This window comes from Macrotis lagotis, chromosome 2, assembly GCF_037893015.1.
Source record: "Macrotis lagotis isolate mMagLag1 chromosome 2, bilby.v1.9.chrom.fasta, whole genome shotgun sequence".
In the NCBI taxonomy this organism is placed as follows: Eukaryota; Metazoa; Chordata; class Mammalia; order Peramelemorphia; family Peramelidae; genus Macrotis; species Macrotis lagotis.
In genome coordinates this window covers 19,696,947-19,718,814 of record NC_133659.1, presented here as the reverse complement: position 1 = coordinate 19,718,814, position 21,868 = coordinate 19,696,947, and positions in this window count along the sequence as shown.

The window sequence follows — 21,868 nt, the reverse complement described above, 5'->3', positions numbered from 1 at the left end:
TGTTGTGACTGGCCTCAATGGATGCACTGATGGGTAGACTCAACATTGGAGTATGTTTTCTATGTACTTGGAGGTGCATGTGTATATCTCTGAAATGGGAGTTCCTTGCAGGCAGGGATTGTTTCATTCAAATCACCAGCACCTAGTGCAGAGGAAAGCAGATATGTGGTACAAGAGTCAGGAAACCCAGAGATCAAATCCCATCTCAGAGACGTACTAGCTGTGGGGCCCTGAGGAAGTTCTTTAACCTCTCAGCCTCAGTTTTCTCATCTGTAAAAGAGGGATAATAATTATGCTTTCCTTATAAAGTAGTTGTGAAGTTCCATTGGGATAGTATATCTGCATTTTGCAAATCTTAAAGCACTATGCATCAGCACTACCTATAGGAATTGGTCCTGCAATTTCAATGGTATGGGAGCTCTTCAGTGATAAAATTCCTTCTTCCAAGAACAGCACCTTACATTCTTTTTATTTTTCAATTAATCTACATTAATAATCCTTTCTCTCCTACCATGCCATTGGAAGGGAAAAAAACCCAAAACAAAACCAACAACCTTGTAAGGAATAACCATAGTCAAGAAAAACAAATCCCCTCATTAGCCACATTCAAAAATGTATGCCTCAATTTTCATCTCAAGTCTATTGCCTTTTTTGTTGGGTTAAGGCAGCTGGAGACATATAGAAAGGCCCCAACAGGAGGCGGGTGGTCTTATGGACCCTCTGGAGTCATGGTCAGTCAATTAAACTGATCAAAATTCTCAAGTCTTTTTAAATGGTTTGTCCTTACAATGTGATGACTGTTGTATAAATTGTTTCCCCGGTTCTGCTTACTTCAATATATATATTTATACAACACAAGGCTAGCATTTCCTCAACTGATGGCACTCCCTTAGTTCTAGGTATTTGTCACCACCAAGAGAACTGTTATAAAATGTGTTTGTACATATGAGACTTTATCCTGTTTCTTTGATCTCTTTGGGGGTAAAGACCTGGTAGTGACCTCCCTGGATCAAAGGGGTATGCACAGTTTAGTAATTTCTGGGTCAAGTTCCAGATTGCTTTCCAGAATGCTTGGATCAATTCACAGCTCTGTCCGAAGTGCATTAATATGCCGGTTTTCCACAATCCCTTCAACATTTATCATTTTCCGTTTTTGTTCAATTTTGCCATTTGGATCAATTGTACCTGAAAGAGTTGCTTAGAAGAGTAACATCAAATTCAGCTGGAACTAGGGACTACTTAATTGTACATAATGATTTCTACAGCTCACATACTGACTTAGTTTTTAAATGTAATGCTATCTGTTTGACTGTGTTTTTAGTTATTTTGTTAAAGATTTCCCGATTGCATTTTACTCTGTTTGGGGATGCACTCGAGTCTTATGGATGCCAAGCTTGGGTCTGCCACTTTTGACCTAGAACCCTGAGAACTGATGTGACATACTCAGGATCAGTATATAATAAGGTAGAACATGAACCCAGATCTTCCTGTCTCCTGACTTCCCTTTTTCCTTTAGGACTTGGGCCTCAACTTGCTTTCTGCAAGAGTCCCCAGTGGCAAGAGTCTTTCTGATGATACTGTCTCTAATTCCCACTAAAATTATCTTGTTATGGGTGTTTGCATAATAGGATATACCATCCCTTAGCATAGAGAAAGACTCAGAAAAAGCCATTCTTATAATACATCCTTCCTAAATGTTTGTTGAATGTTTTTGAGTCTAAGCTATGATAACTGTAATAAGTATTAGTTATCATTAATTTTGATCTTATCTTATGGTACTATCTGATGATCCACTGATTATAGCTCTAAGTCCTGTGAGCTGAGAAGACACTTTCCCTATCAACCTTAATCTCTTTGTTTACTCATCTGAAAAATGACTCTAATAATATTTCAATAATTTTAACTGCTTAGGTGGTTATGGGGAAAGAAGTTCAAAACCTGAATAAGACTATTTGTTTTGTAAATCTTTTTACCTTTATTGTCTAACCAGGTATCTGGCATGTAGTAGGAGTTTAATCAATGCAGAGTAGGTTGAAAAGAAATGGGAATTATGACAGAGATTATGATGATGATTAATTTGTAAAGATGACTAAGTATTATAAGATTGTAGGAAAAGAAGAAGCAAGAGGGTTCTGAAGAGGTCTACTTATGCAGAACCTAGAAGGACTGGATGTTGAGCCTAGAAAGGGTGGGGGAGCCAGAAGAAGAGAGAAAGGACAATCCTGGGGAGCTAATGATCAGCAGCCAAGTGAAGGCTTCTCTAAGAATGGGACTTCCCCCGAAATATCCCCTGGGGGAAACCAGATGGTGAGGAGTGGGTGGGAAGTTTCACTCTCAGGCCTTCCTTTAGCCAAGTTTCCCTTTGCCTAGCTCTAAGCAACCAACAACATGACCTCAATGTGACTTTAATTCACTCTTGGAGGCTGCTTCCCACTGGGCCAGAGGGTGATGTTTCCTGGATTGAACAGGAGATTTTTCATCTGAATTTAGGGTATATTGGAAGGTCTACCATCACAGGTAGCTTCCTACCATCAACCAGAAATTCACAGTCAGAAGGGACCTTAGGAACCCTCTTGTGCAAACTGTAGCTAATCTAGAATATCCACTACCATTTTCATTCAAACTCTTCAAGAAAACCCTCCAAGTATCCTTCTCCTCTGTGGGACAGATCTGCTAGTCAGGAACTTTTTCTGCCCTCCAGAGTAAATTGACCTCTTGTGGTTTTTGCCCATTGCTTTGGGCTCAATTTCCATCTGTCATTCCTTTAGCCTTTTTCCAGGCTAAAGTTATTTCTACTCATATTTTTATGGCCTGAACACAAGGCTCTTCTCCCTCCTGCTCATTCTCCTCTGGACACCTGCCAATCCTTTCTCAAATGTAGCACCCACAATTCTCTTCATGGGATACCACCAGGGCAGAGTATAGGACTATCTCCTTCATATTTCTGAAAGCTACACCTCTCTCAATGTCACTTAGGGTCACACTGGGTTTCTTGCAAACCTTCTCGGGTTCACAGTCCATTAAAACTCCCAGATTTTTTTTTTAAGATAAAATACTTCCCTCACTTGCAGTGGTGATCTTTTGAACTCAAGTCCAAGTTTTATATTATCCCCATTCAATGTCACCATATTCACATGTAGAATACACAGGCACCTTGTAATAATCACAGACAATACATCATCAGAACAAAGAACACTGGATCCAGAATTGGACCCCAGAACATTGGGACTGGAATGAACTTGGAACTAGAATGAATGAAAGAGTCCATCTAATCCAGCTTCCTAATTTGCCTGCTGTGGAAAGGGACGCTTAGAGTAGTTTCAATAACTCGACTAGGGTCATATGTCTAGTTAGTGGCAGATTCAGGATTATACTGCAGATGAATGGAACACATCAGAATCCTCTAGAGAAATACCTTACCCTCCTCTAAAGCTCAGATGAAAAGTTGACAGATATGTGATTTCCTGCATTTTGAGGTTGGGCCCATGGAGCTATTCTCTTGTACTATGGCTTCACTGAGTATGAAAAGAAGCATTTACAAAGTAATGAGAAAACATCTAATTAGGATGGATTCTTATTTATCTCCCCTGATACTTTCCTAAGAATGTAGGATCAAGACAATCTTGTCTTCCTAGTTTCTAGTTCTCAAGGTCAGATTTTTCACTCTTGCAATGGATTTGTAAAAACTAATAGACTGCCTTCTGTGGGGGGGAGGGAAGCAAATTTAGGGGAAAAATTGTGAAACTCAAAATAAATAAAATCTTTCTAAAAATAAGGAGTTAACAGACCTGGCTTAATAAAGTCTTGTCTTTGCAACTAAATTGTTGCTCCTTTCCCAAGTCCACGTGTTTGGAGGGGTTTAGGTGGGTCTCTTTGTCTTTTGTCAGAGACGTTTCTTAGGTATTTGGGCTATGGATCTGATTGCTTTAGATATTTTAATTTCCTCATAATTGTCAACTCTGTGGCCAGTGGGATGGAAGGAAAGTATGAGACTGTGCCATTTTTTTGCTGATCAAGCCCTCCAGTTTTAGAATAAGTGTATTCAGGGCCAGACAGGGAAGGGGAGATGGACAATTTCACACCGCACCCCCCCCCCAACCCCCTACCTCCTCAAGCCTGGAATGACTTCAGTCAAACCCAGGCAATGTTTCCTTTGATTCTCCGATAGTGCAACATTGGCTTCACTTTTTCAGCTACCTTATTAAATGTGGTCAACCAGAACATGAAACATGGCTTCGTCAGAAGTGGTTTCTAGATTCTTATTGACGAGGCAGGATTATTTCCCTCCATCATTTACCAGATGGCACAATCTGCTTTAAATTATAGAGAACAAAGTAAGGCAGCTGATGCTCCAGTTCCCTGTTCTTCCTAATTTGTAGGCTGAGCCTTGCAAACTTTAAATATTTGTCTTCCTTTTAAGACTGTTTTCTTCAAGTCTTAGTCAGAGATTCGGTTGTTAGACCAAAGGAAGGCTATGGGATTTAAGATAAGTTCTGTTTTGATGGTTTAGAAATTGTTTGTATTCTTGGGATTTGGCTCAGATCTTATTTGAGCTACATTTGAAATTGTCCTACAAGATGATTCTCTTAGAGATGCCTCTTCTGTTCCCTTTGTTGAGATACAATGGATTTATTAAGAGCATGAGATATTTGGGGGTCCATCATGATTTACATATGCTATTTTATTTGTTTTTCACTATCCTGTGCAATATGTAATGTAAATATTTTATTCTCATTTTACAGATGAAAGACAACTTGCCATAGTGGCTGGTCTTCTAGGCATGGACTTTAAGAAGATTTAAGTTTGAATCCCATATATAATACTTATTAACTTGGTGATACTTGATAATCACTTAATCTTTCTGTGCCTTTGGCAACTGCCTAGGATTTTACTTATAGGTTATACAACAATTGTCAATCTGCCTTCCTGAAATGAGTTCCCCTTGCAGATAAAAAAACAACACATAAATTATTGGTGTGTTTACAAAAAAACCCCTGAAACTCAGACTCTTCTTGATGTCAGAAGATCATAAGACACCTGTGAGTGTCTCACAAGAACAGAAGGAATTGGGGGGGGGTGGAGGTGGTCTTGGGGCTATCTTCTCAGGTAAGACTAATTAACTTAGTCTGAAACAAAGACTCTTTAGTGGTGGTCAGCTCTCATTGCTCAGTTTCTTCTCATTGCCTGAAGATAAATTCAAACCTAAGACATTGTCCTCAAAGTCACCATTTTCTGGGGTACATATTCTTTTTATCAGGGCAGTCGGTTATTATAGACTAGGTGATCTTCCCTCTTTAGGGGAGGGATGTCTTCTGTTGAAAATCATGGCAATTATAAGATTACTTCTACTTCTCTGCTCCCATCTTCCCATTTCCTTTCCCTCTTAGGGTCTTGTTTTGCTATTCATGACAATCATTTTCACTGATTGATCTTGTATAAGGTTATGAATTTCAATCAATTAGTAAACTAATGAACCAATTAGTACTATATGAGGTGCCAATGATTTGTTTAGTCATTTTTCCATCATATCTGACTGAAATCCCTTTTTGGAGTTTTCTTGGAAAAAGATATTGGATGGGGAATGGCTTAGCAAAATGTGGTATATGTATGTCATAGAACACTATTGTTCTATTAGAAACCATGAAGGATGGGAATTCAGGGAAGCCTGGAAGGATTTGCATGAACTGATGCCGAGTGAGATGAGCAGAACCAGAAAAACATTGTCCAGCCCAACAGCAACATGGGGGCGATGATCAACCTTGATGGACTTTTCCATCAGTGCAGCAATCAGGGACAATTTGGGGGCTGTCTGCAATGGAGAATACCATCTGTATCCAGAGAAACAACTGTGGAGTTTGAACAAAGACCAGGAACAATTAGCTTAAATTTAGAAAAAAAAAAACCTGATATCTTATTGTCTGATCCTGCTATCTCTTATACTTTGTTTCTTAAGGATATGATTTCTCTCTCATCACATTCAATTTGGATCAATGTATACCATGGAAACAATGTAAGGACTGGCAAATTACCTTCTGTGGGGGGAGGGAAGTAAGATTAGGGGAAAAATTGTAAAATTCAAAATGAATAAAATCTTTAAAAAAAAAGAAAAGATATTGGAGCAGTTTGTCATTCATTTCCTTCTCCAGTTCATTTTCCAAATGAGAAAACTGAGGTTAACAAAGTTATGTGATTTATGCAGGGTCACATAGCTATAAAGTATCTGAAGCCAGATATGAACTCCTGAAGATGAGCATCCTGATTTCAGGTCTAACACTCTATTCAAGAGCATCACCTGGCTGAGTTGTAGGAAATCAAAGATCTGGAATTGGAATCCAATTCCATATTGTATAGGATTCTATTCTGTGAGGGCACAACTCAAATAGGGGAGCAATTTTCCTGATATCAAGTCTGAACCTGTTCCTGGTGGTTGTGTTTTCTGGGGTCTCACATGACAAGTTTCCTAAGCCAGCTGATACCCATCATGCCTCCACTTAAGTCTTGTACTCACTAGGCTAAGCATCCCCCTTCACTTCACCTTTTCTTCACCAGGCATGATCTCAAAGGACTGTACTATCTTGGTTTGCCCTCCCCTAGAAGTTTTCTAGTTTATGAATGCCCTTCCTAAAATGGAGTGCTAAGATCAGGACACCAAACTGCATTTGTAGTGTGGCCAGATCTTTGATTACCTACAACCTAGAATTCTGAGTTTACAGTCAGAAAGATCTGAGTTCAAATTTAGCCTCAGACTCTTGCTATCTGTGTGATCCTGGGCAAGTTACTTCTATTTACTTCATTTTTCTCAGTTTCCCAGGATCAAATAAGACATTATTTGTATAGAACTTAATGCAGACTACATAGTAGGCACTTAATGTTTTTCCCCTTCCTTCATTTCCATAAACTTTGTGACTTTTGTGTAGGCAAGTGACTTCCTATCCCATGGCCTTTTTCCTTCCTCTTTAAAATGGGGGTGGGGTGGGGTTGGAGGAGATGATGCTCGAGGTCCCTTCTCTGTCTGAATTCTACTATCATATGACCAGGACCACACTTGCAAAGTCCCTAAAATCCATTTTTGTCAGCAGGCGATGGAGTTTAGAAATTGGGAAAATAGTGAGAAGAGAAAGACTGGTGGCCATTGAAGGACTAGATGATATGGCTTACCTGGAAATGGGGGTGGGAGTGAGGGATTCAAAGTCAGGACCTGTTCAGCTGGGGGCAGTTTGCTTTGATTTCTAAGAAACCCAAGAGGACAGTGAAATGAGATTGTTTTCTATGTCACGAGCCTTGCGTCTTTCTAGGTGGGCAGGGTCTGGTTGGGACGCAATGTTTGGAAGGCCAGATGTTGAGAAAGGAGACATTGTCAGAAATAGCCTCTAAAGAGGAAGTGGACAGAATTTCCTCCTTAAAAGAGGAGGCTAAATTTAAATCTCATTCAGTGGAATAAAAAAGACAGACAAAAAAAATCCTACAACTGAGAAGAATGGCTAGATTCAATGCCCTCACTCTAAACTTTGAAGTCCATTCCTAATAACAATACAATGATTGAGGGGACTAGAAAGATAATAAAAGCTTGAATATATACACATACTTCAGGTCCCAAAATAATTTTTCAGACATTCTTTCATTTGGGTCTCAAGGAAATTCTATGACAGAGAAAGAGTTCAATTGTTAGTACCCCCATTTTTCAGATGAGCAAACACAGGTGCAGAGATGCTAGATGATGGGTTCAAGTTCATGGAGCTTGTAAACAACAGAATCAGGAGCAAAATCAATGTGTTCAATGCATAGCACCTGACATGAAAGAGGTGCTAATTCAATGTTTATTGATTGTTTTATTTTTATGAGGCACTGGTCACACAGCTAGCTATCAAGTAGCAAATGTCTAAGTCTGGATAACTCAGGTCCTCCTGACTCCAGGAGTGGTGTTCCAGGACTGAGCAACCTAGCTGTCTCCTACTGATTGATTTTGAAAGGAAAGAATCAAAGACTGGAGATCTGAGTTCTAATCCAACTTCTGCCTCTTATTCATAGTAAATAGTTGGAAAACTTGGAGAAGTTACTCAACCTCAGCCAGTATATGTGTCCTTTGGAAAATGAGGATTTGGGGTTAGAGGAAATCAAATTTCCCTTTCAGACTTATATTCTCAAAGTCTGGCGTGTCAGTCACTGCATCCCACTGCTTCTCTAAGGACATTGAGTGTGCATCATTTTATTGACTCATTTGGCACAGACCAAGACTGGTCAAAGGAATACCAGTCTATATACAAGGCTTATGACCTGTGGAAAAAGGATCAGGGTAAAGGAGGAGTGATCTGGGGGTGTTTAATTGAGATTTCCTTTTCCTGTGTGAAGTTCAAAAGAATGATCTCTGAAACTCTTGGGAAAGGGAAGACTGTTTTCTCTCAGAATGAAGAGTCAGTATCTTTACCCGAAGCTGGTGGACCTCAGATATATGCCCACAGAAAGCTTGAACTTGAAGACCCAAGGCTCCTACATTTCAGGGAGAAGCCTTTCTTGCTGTCTTCAGGGATCGGAGCCTCCCATTTCCCCTTTAAATTACCATGAACCTCAGCATATAGGCTAGACAGCACAAGAAGTCCAGAACTGAACTCAGAGACTTTCTAACCCTCAATAATATTGGGCAAATGGGCTTTAACCTCTCTCAGCCTCATCTCATTCCTCATCTGTAAAATGGGAATAATGATGATAGCACCTGGCTTGTACTAATAATAGATAACAATAATATAGAATAATTACAAGCTAGAGTAATTGTGAGCATCCATAGAGATAATCTGTGGACTTTGAAACCCTTGATAGAATTCTATAATATAAATTCGAGTTAGTCTTATTATTTATTTTGTATTCACCTTTGAGAGAATCCCTGCCCTGTTTTCGTATCCCAACTACCTGTCATAGGGTGTGTACGTAGTAGGCTTGTGGATTCATCAATCCAACCACACAGGAAGCATGACTAGAAGCCCATTGTCCTTTGCTAGAAGGAAGTGGGGGTGATACCCATATGGCTGCATGGAGCATCCCTCAGATTGCTACAGGTCTTTAAACATATGTCACATTATTTATATTGTATCTGCTTTCATATTGATGGAGGGAAGACCCTTGTGGTTCCCTGGTGAGACAGGAGGTCGAGAGGAATCTGGTTAGTGGGGCCAAAAGAGTTCACTGGAAGACCACCATCCTAGAGTCATGGCATCTTGTCCTAGATTAAAAACTGGGAGAGCTTTAGAGGTCATATAATGAAATTTCTTCATTTTGTTCTTGAACTGAAGGGAATCTCAGAAGGCACCAAGTATGTCTCTACTCCTCCTTACTGGGAGAAAAGAAGAATCAAGCCAATTAGCTATAAAAAAGGCTAGTGTCTGACACTCAATAGACAATACAAATTAAATGATTGACTGGTTGACCTAAATCATCTTGCCTAAGTTATCTATACCTGGCAAGCAGCCAATCACCCCAATCCTTCTACTAATGGAGAACTCACTGCTTCCCAAGGTTTGGACAACTCTAATTTTTAGGGCAGTGGGGTGGGGAGGGCACTGTGCATAAAGTATAGGTCCTGGAGTCAGGAGGACCTGAGATCAAATACTAGCTGGTTGACCTTGGACAAGTCACCTCACCCAGTCTACCTCAGTTTCCTCATCTATAAAATGAGCTAGAGAAGGAAATGGCAAACTGGAAAACCCCAAAGGGAGGTAGACATGCCTGAAAAGCAACTGAACAAAATTGTTAGAAGATTTTTCTGTCCCACTGAGCTCCAAACTATTTTCTTAGAATTTCAACTCATTCCTTTTATCTCTCTTCTCTGGGGACAAGCAGAATATGCCCACGATCTGGACACTATAGTCTCTAAAGGCATCCCCCCCCCAGTCTTCTCTTCTCCAGGTTGACCATCCCCAATTCTCTGAAACAGTATGGCACAGTTTCCACTTCCCCTCACATTGCTGGCCATCCTCTGCTGGCACCACACTGAGGAATTCATGGATCTTTGAGGAAGTACGGAAGTAGGAAGATCCGTATTAGCATTTTTGGCTGCAAGTTACAATGCTGACTCATATTGAGCTTGCAGTTTCTAACCCCCCTCAGGTCTTATTCACATGAACTGTTTTCTAGTCACGTCTCTCTCATCCTGTGCTCAATGACTTTTTTCCCCCCTTTTCCTTTTTTGTTATAAATTTCACAATCATCAATGCACACAAGCAATCCATCCTATTGCTATGGGTTGTGGTTTTTTTATACAGGTTGTGAAGAATATCTTTTAGGTACTCTTGAGGACAAACTCACATCATCCCTCAGGTTGCTACAGGTCTTTAAACATATTTAACATTATTTATATTATATCTGCTTTAATTTTGAATCATTATTATGATATAACATCATTATTTCACATTATTCATTCTTTGACCTAGGTCAAATCTAGGGTCAGGCTAAATATATCAGAAAGAACTTAAAATTTTAAAAAAGTCTTATTTATCTAATCATCTTGTCTCTGTTTTTTCTCCCAGTAAAGAAATAAAAACCTGGGGAAATTTCTTCTCCCATGAGTTATCTTTCCCCTTCCAAACTTTAATTTAGAGCCTTGTGAACCATCATTATGGCTATGAGATGTATTGTTATTGTTCAGTTTTACCCTGACTCTCTGTGGCCCTTCTTGGGATTTTCTTAGCGCAAATACTGGAGGGGTTTGCCATTTCCTTCTCCAGCTCATTTTGTAAATGAGGAAACTTAGGCAAGAAGGGTTAAGTGACTTTCTCAAGGTCACTGGGTAAGTGTGTGTCTGAGGTTGCATCTGAATTCAGGTCCTCCTCACTTCAGGACCTGCACTATACACACTGGTGCTCTATTCCTTATACCAACTAGCTGCCCTTGGGGTTTACTAACAATGGCTAATTATAAAGACACATAGATTAAACTTTTAAACAATATATTGGTTTTAATAGAGATCACAATCAGAGCTTCTCTTGGACTCTGGGAAAACAAGGGAATGACTAAGATGCTGAAGGAATGATTTCTGTCATTGTCAACTGTCTACAGCTGGTTCAGTCTCATCTCTGTTCCTATCACCCTTCTCATGGATGTCTTGGTCTTTTGTTCACCTATTCTTTATGAGAAAAAGTCTCTTCCCCCAAACACTCTCTCAGGTTTCCTCATCTTCCAAGTGTGGGTCTGTCAATTCTAAGTCCTTACTTCTTTCTCTAGTGGTGGCTGACTGTCCAGATGGCTCAGAGGCTTTTATCCAGTGGAAGTTGTGGACATTCCAAAGTTCCCTTTATATTTTCAAAAGAACAGTGACAAGATCCAAAATGTAATTTGAGGGGCTGTTTAAGCTGGGTTCACTCAAAGAAGACTGAATATGGAACCATGAAATTAGTATTTTTAAACTTTATCCTCCTTCCTTTCTTTCTTTGTGATAGCCTTTCAAATTCTTGGGGACAGTGAACATACTTTATGCTCTAAGTCTTTTTTTCCCTAAGTTAAAAACTCCAATATCATCCTCCTCCCTCCCTCCCTCCCTCCCTCCCTTCCTTCCTTCCTCCCTCTCTTCCTTCCTTCCTTCCTTCCTTCCTTCCTTCCTTCCTTCCTTCCTTCCTTCCTTCCTTCCTTCCTTCCTTCCTCCCTCCCTCCCTCCCTCCCTCCCTCCCTTCCTTCCTTCCTTCCTTCCTTCCTTCCTTCCTTCCTTCCTTCCTTCCTCCCTTCCTTCCTCCCTCCCTTCCTCCCTCCCTCCCTCCCTTCCTTCCTTCCTTCCTTCCTTCCTTCCTTCCTTCCTTCCTTCCTTCCTCCCTCCTTCCTTCATTCCTTCTTCCTCTTTCTTCTTTTGTATACTGATCTCAACAAATTAGAATGAAGGATTTAATCTTACAAGGAAGCAAGTTAATGAAATAAGAATAAAGTTCTAAACTGAGATTAAAACAACAATAATAATCTTAGCATCCACAACCACTAGCAGATCTCAGAAATGAAAGGGGGTCAAACCTTAGCTGGGGCATAGCTCCTCTGGGGGGAGCAGGGGAGGCCTGTTGTTTGGGTGGATTGTGTATTCAAGAGGAGTCAACAGCAAAGTCTGTAAGTCTTGAAACTAGTGTGATTAGAGGCATAATGGTGGATATTCAGTAATTCTGTAATAAAGTCTTGGTGATCAGGCATCTTCAGCTTGCAAATCTCCCGTGAATAAGAAGCCACCACCACTCGATGCAGCCCTTTCCGATTTTGGACAGCTCCAATGTTTAATCCAAGTATCAAGTCTAAATTTGTTCATTGCAGTTTCCTCCCTTTGCTGCTCTTTCTGCCCCCTAGGGTGGGAATGGGGTGAGGTTGGGGGGAGGGGTTGTAAGCAGAACAAATTGAATTCTTTTTCTATGTGACAGCTTTTCAAATTCTTGGGGACAGTGAACATTCTTCATTTTGCCTGGCTAAAAAAGCTCCAATCCCTTCAAGTAGGCATTCTCTTAGGGGCAGTGGGATTGAGAATGGAAGCCGCCATCTGAACTTTGAGAGATTCAACTGTCAGAAGAGTTCCTTTCCTGTTTTACTAGCATGTTGCCCTCACTTTGGTGGCATCCCCTAATCTCTCACCCTCCAGGGCAGAGGTCAGTGGTTGACTGGTGCATGTAGATGTTGAAATCATCAATCCCTTCTTGCCCTAACTCCATTCAGAAACTATCAGGGAATCCCAGGATCGTGGCGAACCTTAAAGGATCTTTTTTTAATGTTTGTCCTTCATTTTCAAAGAAGACCACAACACCAGGGAGGTGATGCCATGAGAAGCACATGAAGTGGATTGGAGTGAGGGGGGCTGTTCTAAGTCACCAGCCTCACTTTCTCCTCCAGAGTCATCTGGGTCCAATGGCTAGATATGGATCGGGACCACTGGAAATGGCCCTGGATGAGAGGCAATCAGGGTTAAGTGATTTGTCCAAGGTCACACAGCTAGTAAGTGTCAGAGGCTGGATTCCAACTTCCTTTCTGATTCCAAGGCCAGTGCTCTATTGTGCTACCTAGTTGAGTAGAAGAAGGGCTGATAGCTTTGGGCCCTGTTGCCTTCAAGTGACTCCTGGGATGGCTATTGATGTGGCACTCTAGCAATTTCAATCATTTGCTTCCTCTTTTTTATGATTTCTATTCCTTTCCTCCTTTTCTCTCTCTCCTAGTGCATTGTACAAGGAGCTCTCAGAGGTGTGGACTCTAGGAATCTTCCTTATACAACTAAAGTTTCCTAATACTCCTTAGGTCCTAACTCAGCCACTCGTAGAAGGTCTTCCTCCCTGAGCTTCAGTTTCCTCCCTTTAAGCATTTATCATGGACCTATTGTAGGAGGCATGGCCATCTAGTCAGTGGAGAACTGCTCCTTAAGAAGACTGATTGGAGTTGCATCTCTGGTTACATGGTGAGGAGTAGATCCTGGATTCTGTTACAAAGATGGCTTTGAATTCACCTTCAGACACCTGGGTTATTCAATTTCTGCAAGCAAGGGGTCTTTATCTCTCCCTCCCCTCTCCCCCTTCCTTGACCCCACCTTGGAAATGACCCCTCCCCCTTCATTTATACTGTATTTTGTTTGTATCTGATTGTATCTCCCATGAGCCTGGAAGCTCCTTGTGGGCAGGGACATCATTTTTGTCCCTCTGTTGAGTTCCTAGAACTTAGCACAAACAGGTGATGCCTGTTTGTTTGCTGACTGACCCTAGACAAGTCATTGAAAGTCAGCCAGGAATCTAAAATGAAGGGTTGGACACCAGGGCCTGGCCGGGGTGGGGTGGGACCCTTTGAGCTCACAATCTCAATCCTACCCTTTAACCTCAGGCAAGGCATTTGTCACTTCTTTCCAGTCATTTCATGGGTCTGTGATTCCAGGAGCCTGTCTTGCCAACTGTTCTCCCATTTCCCAACTTCTATGCCAAGGGTCAGGAGACCCAGGGCAGATCAAGAACCAGGGGTCCTGGGGAACCTTAAGTAGGGCAGGCAGGGACAGGGGACAAGAGATACTTTTCTAAAAAAAACTTCCTTCTAAATGTGCTTCATTTTAAAACTAGAAAGTTCTTTCCTAGACCAGTTTGTATTTTGTGATAAGGTGATTTGAATCATAAAATGTCAGCACTGGGAGGGGCCTGGATGCCAGAGCTGGCAGGGACCTTAGAAGATGTCAGGCTGGGAGGGCCTTGGAACAAAAGATAGTAGCAATCAAAAGAATATGGGAGGATAGAATGTTATAGCTAGAAAGGACCTTAGAACACAGAATTTCATAGCAGATGGAATTTAAGGACCTGCACTATTAGACTTGGAGGGGCTTTGTACTAACAGAAACCTAGAACATTTGAGGTAAAAGTACAAGTGAAGTGGTGAATATTCATGAGACCTGAACCTGGCTTGGACAATCTACCAACTCTGGGTTGCTGACTCATCAAATCTACTTTCAATGGATGTTTTTGCAAGATGCTCAGTCCTTGGTCTAAATTACACAGCTCCTAAGTCTATGGGCTTTTGTGGAATGTATGGAATCACATCAATCTTTGGCTCAAGGACCTGCACTAGCTCTCTATTTTCGCCTAGAATCAAATACAAACTTCCTTGGTTGGTATTTAATGTTCTGCATAGACCACTTCTACTCTCCTACTAGGTTTATTTTATTTATTTGTAAGGCAATGGGGTTAAGTGACTTGCCCAAGGCCACACAGCTAGATCATTATTAAGTGTCTGAGGCTGGATTTGAACTTAGGTCCTCCTGACTCCAGGGCTGGTGCTCTATCCACTTTGCCACCTGGCTGCCCCTCTAGGCTTATTTTTGATTTTTGATTTTATGTCCCCATTTCTGATTTCTCCATGGTCCTACCAAATTGAGCTTCTTTCTGTTCCTCATATAGTTCATTCCATCTCCCATCTCCCTGCCTTTGCCCAGTGTATCCTACTATGTCTGGAACACATTCCCTCTTCCACTCTATCTTTTAAAACCTCTATTTTTCTTCACAGTTTGGCTCACTTCCTACAAGAGGCCTTTCCTTTCTGCCATCCCAATCCTTCAAATGCTTGCAAAATAAATCCTTTTGTTGTTGATTCTTCATGTACTTTCATATTTCTTTGCTATCTTCAAGGTTTTTGGGGCAGCGGATTGAGAGCTGGGCCTGGAGACAAGTGTACCAAAGTTCAAATTCAACCTTATACACTATCTGTATAACCCTGGGCAAGGTTATACTTCACCTTAATCTGCCTCAGTTCCCTCAACTGTAAAAAGGTTAGCACCCATCTCCAGGGTTGTAGTGAGAGGTTCAAATGATGTAATACTTGGAAAGGTCTTAAGCAATTTGAGTGGCAGCAAAGTCATATTGACTGATTAGATAAATGCCAATATCTCTGGGCTAGATGAAATGTCATCTGGTAATATTGAAGTGAATTAGATATTTTTCAATGCTTTCTTGTACCCTGGATGTCTGTGTGAGAGATGGCCACCTAGGGGATGGAGGATTCAGCAAACAGTTCAAAGCTTCATCTTTGTTGTTTGAAATTCCAGGCCTCACTAGTCTCTCCTTTCGCTTGGATAATACATTTTCACAGTTAGCTCCAAGTCAGAGGACAGGATAGGTCACGAGGATCTTAGAAATCACCACCCTCAGGAAACCAGCCCTTAAAACTGCCCTTTTCAAATTGCATCTGAAGTCTGACCTTTGGGGAGAAGCCAGGGCTATTTTTGACTTTTCAGAAACTAGGTTGACATCCAGATCCGCCTTCTCCTGTGCAGAGCCCTGATCCAAGAGGGGAGACTTGGCAACTGCTGCCTAGAATCCAGAGGTGTTGGATACTGTCATATCCTTGATTTCCTACTAAAAAAGTATTTCCTCTCTAAGTATCAGTGATAGTTATCAAAAGCCAGAAGTAGGTGAGTCCAGGAGATATGGTGCCCCCACTACCTGTTGGGATAGTCAAGGAAGGCTTCCTGGGTGAGGTGGCATTTCCATCTTGAAGGATAGATAGGATTTCATAAGGTGGTGAGGGAAGCTTGGGGGATATCCCAAATAATATGAGTAAGTATGGAGGAGATATGAGTAAAATTAGGGAGACAGAAAAAGATGAAACCTGTTGGGAGGGAATAAGAGTCTAAATTAGATAGAGCAGAGTATGTTTCAAGAATTAGATGAAATGAGATGAAAAGAGGAGGGTGGTAGATTGGAGAAAGCCATGAATTCAATTTAGTTCAGTCATCATTTATTAAATGAAACAAGTCAAACCCAGAAGTAAATAGGAGACGGACAGTAGACTGGCCTATCTTTAGGAAGCTGCACAACTCCTTTGGTGAGTCCAAGCTACTTTTAGAAACAAAGAACCATCTTTTTCACACTAATTGTCTACAGGTGGTGTTGTTTGCCTTAGTGAGGTGGTGGATCTCTAAGGAAATCATAAAAGTACTAGGGGAAAGATAATTGCTATAGTAATAATACAATGACAACGATACTGTTCAATAATCAGCAGAGGAACCCCCAAAATAAGTATAATAAAATAATAGTAATGATAATAATAGTAATTATATTGAGCCTGTTATTACTGATTAAATTAATGTTAATTATGTTGGAAACGGGAAGCTCAGTGGTTCCATGGATTGGAGAGCCCGGCTGGAGGCAGGAAGACGAATCTTCCCAAGTTCAAATATGGCTACTTAACTAACTTAGGACTTAGTCAGATCCTTAACTAAACTATTCTGACTCAGGACAAATCACTTAACCCTGCTTGCCTCAGTTTCCTCATTTCTAATATAAGCTGGAGAAGGAAATGGCAGACCACTTCAGTATTTTTACCAAGAAAACCCCAAATAGGGTCACAAAGAATCAACAGGACTGAAATGACAATAACAACAAAACGTAAGAAATAGTAGAAACTGTGCAATATATTTAACACCCATGGAATACTTAATAAGACCCGATCTGGTGACCAGAATTCTACAACAGAAGGTCGCTTTCATAAAGTGACAAATTTCTTGACTACAGAGATCTCAAAATACCTTTGAAAAGTCAATGGCATCAACTACTGGAACCAAACCATGATCATAGACAAAACCATTGCTCATTATTGCCCAACTGGAACATCGATCTCTAAGAAATCAAAAACAACATTTTCTCTTAGATTTTTATATCAAATACTCAACATTTCACAGTTTCATAGACCACGTAGGAACATTTGTTACACGCCATCCCTGTGGATCTGTTATTGGAAATTTTCAAGGATGGTTCTGATGAACCTATTGAAAATGAACTTGCCTCTCAATAGTTTTCTTTAATGACAAAAAACCATTATTTCCTCTTCTGTGCTTGTTCATAGACTATTCAATACAAAAGTATAATAGTAAGATAGTAGCTTGTTTCAGGACCTGAATTCTATGCAGAAAAATAAGAATTTGATAAGGATAGTAATAATGATGATGAGAATAACAGCAACTGATGAGGTTTACAAAGCAATTTTTATCTATATCTATATCTATATCTATATCTATATCTATATCTATATCTATATCTATATCTATATCTATATCTATATCTAATCTATCATCTACTATTTCATGGGAATTAGAATCATGGAATTAGAGATGGAGGTCAATAAGTTCAACCCCCCTCATTTGACAACTGAAGAAATCAAGGACAAGAGAACTATTATCAAAACATCACAGAATTAAAAATTTAGAGATTTGTCTTGTCCCAAGTCACATCATTAGCATCAGAGTCAGGATCTGGTACTCTTTGCTATGTATGATTTTGCCTCCCTATGTAAACCCTGAGGTTCTTGCCCTCAAAGGGACTCTTTGAGGGCAAGCATAGCATCAGGAGTAGAACAATAATTTGAAATGGAGGCAAAGAGAGGACATATGATTTAGCCATGGTTTGTTGTTGCTTTTTCAGTCATGTCTGACTCTTTATAACCTTCTTTGGGGTTTTCTTGGTAAGAACACAGGAGGGGTTCGCCATTTCCTTCTCCAACTCATTTTACAGATGAAGAAACAGAAGCAAACAGGGTCAAGTGACTTACCCAGGGTCATACAGCTAGTCAGTGTCTGATGCTAGATTTTAAATCAAGAAGATAAGCCTTTCTTATGCCAGGCCTGGTGCTATGTCTATTATACCACCCCAAAGCCCAAATAATTAGGGATAATTAGCAATAATAAGGAAACAGTAAACTTGCATTAAAAGTTGGACTCTGGTCCTTATTATCAGTGTGTACTTGATCAAGTCACTCAGATTCTTTGAGTTTCCTATTTCCTCCTCTTGCTCTTTGATTCTATGATCTTATGACTTCCTTTCTCTGGGCCTCACTTTCCTCTTTTGTCAAACAAGGAGACTGAGTAAGATGATCTCTATTTTTCTTTGAGTTTGGGGAAACCCCATTGCCTCCCCACAAAGTAGAGTGTTATCCAATTAATGTCTGGTTGGGAAACTCAGCTTAGACATAGGCTCAGCTTACATAGGCTAACCTTAGTTCATCAAGGACCAATATTATTTCACCCAGCTGGCATCCGCTACTGATTTATGTTGGCTCACAACACAAGAGGCCATAAATCCTCTGCATGTACCAGGTTTGAGTAGCTTCTTCTCATAGGAAAGATGTTTATAGAAACAGGATCCATGACCTTGGCATGAAGATGCTAGTCTCCTATTAGGTCAGCATCATCACAAATACAGGTATCCAGGATCTCTGCATAAGCCATTTTCCATACTTAATAACTGAGCCAATTAGTTGGAATGTTATTCCCAAGGAGGGGTGAATGGGAATTGGCTTATAAACTGCAGCTTTTCCTAGTAATGAGACCCCCTCATCTACATGGGAACCATATAAAAATACATAAAGAGAAGTCTGATGACTGGTTTGTTATTGCCTTTGGTTGCTAAAGGACTGGGTCTTATCCTATTGGAACATGAGATAGTGGAAAGAACACTGAATTTGGAGGTAAAAGACCTGAATTCCAATCTGGCTTCTGCTTCCGGGACAACTGGAATATATCATGTTCTCTCTTTCAGGGTTTCCAGTTTTTTTTCACATACAAAATTAGGTGGTTTCACATGATAGAGATTGTTATTTTTTTTCTGTCATGGTCCCCTTTGGCAGTCTGGTGATGCCTAATACTTCTGTGGTTTATCACCTCCATTCAGAATGATTTATTTCAGTTAAAGATTAAGGAAAAAGAAAGAACAAATTTTTTCCTCATCCAAGTCCACCATTTTGTGAATTCTATTCTCAAAGCCCCAAGGGATTAATGAACCCCAGAACTGGACAAAATCTAAAGTTTCTTTCTGGTTCCAAATCCCATGGATGCTGTGGTGTAGACAGAACATGTGAGTTGGAGTCGGAGTTAAATATCAATGCTATTGCATACTTGAATAATCTTGGCCAAGTCCCTTGACCTCAAGTCCCTTGGACTCAGTTTCCTCATCTGTAAAGTAGGAGGTGTTGAACTAGCAAAAGAGCCCCTTCCAATCCTAGATCAATGATCCTATACTCCTAGTATGAATCTCAGCTCTGCTAGTGTTCACCTGTGTCAGGTTGGCAAAAAGACTTTAACTCTCACTTATTAGTTTTCTCACCTGAGAAAGGATCCCAGACAAATCATCTAACTTCTGTTTGCCTCAGTTTCTTAATTCACACAATGGATTTACTAATGGCCCCACCAGAAGAGAAATGTCAAGAACCAGAAGAGAAAAAATTATAAAGTATATTATCTAGCAATATAAATGTTAGCTATTCTTTATCATCATCATCATCATTATTATTATCAAAATAGGGCTAATGATAGCACCTTCCCATTGGCTTGTCATGAGGATCAAATGAGATAGTAAATGTAAACTACTTAGAAAAAGCACATAGTATTAGCTATTATTTTTATTGTCGCTATTATTACTATTACTTGCTGAATTCTTCAGTCCCTTTCAGGTCTAAGTCTATAGTCCTCTGCTCAATGATATTTCTGGTTTTCTGTTATGGTCCCCAGAGCTTATTAGAATTTTCTTCAGGCTTAGACACAGGAAATGACTTGTCCAGAATCACACAGCTCATGCACTGGGAACTGAACCCATTATTTCTGAATGCCTTGCCCCTCCAGGGAAAGATTCCCTCAGGTTCAAGCTTGCTGAGGTAGGTTTGGGTATGGGCTGGGCTCCATGGAAATAAATGCTCAGAAGAGCATTTGAGTTCTAAAGTTGAAAAGAAGACCCCAGGATAGGCCAGCTCTTCTTCCAGATGTGCCTTCAGGAGCTCTTGGATTGTAGCCTGGGGACCTGAATTCAGGTCTGGATTCTACCACTTTCTGGATGTGGGATTTGGGGTAAGTTTTTTTTTTTACCTGAGCCTCAATTTGCCCCTCTGTCCAGTGGGCATAAAACTACTCACCCTGCTTCTCATGCAGAGTCTTTGAGAAGGATCAAAATGGGCCAGGGAATGTACAGCCTCCTTCCATCTCCTAATGAGATCTTCCTCCACACAATTGCTACCCTTTCTTGTCTGGGGGACCTGGGCAATTTGCTTCCAGGTCTCTGCTTCTATAGCTTTGCAATATCCTTCCTCAAGGGCTCATGGTGTTATGGGAATTCCAATGGAGCAGGGGGTTTGTCCATTGGCTCTCCCTTGTCTCCATCTACTCCACTTCTCTTCTAGCTTCTCTTCAGATGCAGTCTTCTGATAGAATTCCTTGGGATAAGGACCTGCTTTTGCCTTTGTATCCCCAATAGTTAGCTCCGTATATGTCACAAGCTAACCAGTGAATAATATGGGAGGACTGTTAAATGATATTCTTGGTATTACTGTGGCATAATCCTTCCTTTGCAAGATAGTTTGGTCATGCACTCCCTATGACTTGTTGGGTGATCTCAACTCCAGCTCTTCTGGGATGGTACTTTTCCATGACTGTAGTCCTAACTTATAGTTGGCCCTTAATAAATGTTTATTGATTGATTGATGAACCTAGGAGGACTTTCTTAGAATTTAAATCAGAACTGTGCTTGCTTATGTGTTTGCTTAGATGATTGGTCATATTCAGTTCTTCTTGGCAAAGATACTAGAGCAGTATGCCATTTCCTTCTCCAAATCATTTTACAGATGAGGAAACTAAGGCAAGCAGGGCTAAATGATTTGCTTAGGGTCACACAGCAAGTAAGCTTGAGGTCAGATGTGAACTCAGATCCTCCTGATTTTAGCCACCTGGCTACCCTCTTAACTGGTATAGGAAGTATGTGATTGGGAAATTCTTTTATCATCAGGGATCAGAACCACCTATGCAAAACCTTAGAGAGTTTTGGGCTTGGTGGTGGGGGGCGATTGAGAAATGAAGTGACTTGACCAGGGACACACAGGTAGGATGTGTCAGAGGCAGTATCAGAACACAGGTCTTTCTGACTTTAAGGTCAGATGTATATCCATTACTATTCAATAAATAACCAAATGAATTAAAGAGTATTATGAAGCAGTTATTATAGTGCCAAGCCCTGGAGACACAAATACAAAAGGAACTCCCCAGCCACCCAACCACCCAATATTACTACCCCAGAACCATGAAGAGTTACTGACCTCAGGGAACTGAGATATGTCGGGGTGTGGTAAGCAAGGAGGGGGATGTTGATACAGGAATGGTCACAAGAGAATAAATAGATGCATCCTCTCTAGTAGTAATGATAGATTCCATTTATTTATGGTTTTAAAATTAGATTGGGGATAGGGGAGAAGCAAGGACATGCTCTTGGTAGCAAAGTGGTTGGTGATAAGAAGGGAAGAGAAATGGAGCTTGGATCAAGGGAAGCACAGCCAGTAGGCTGGACTGGAGCAGTCACCAATCAGGACAGGGAGAAAGGAAGGAAGTTCTGGAGATGAAGAGTATTTCCTTCCAGATGATGGTGCA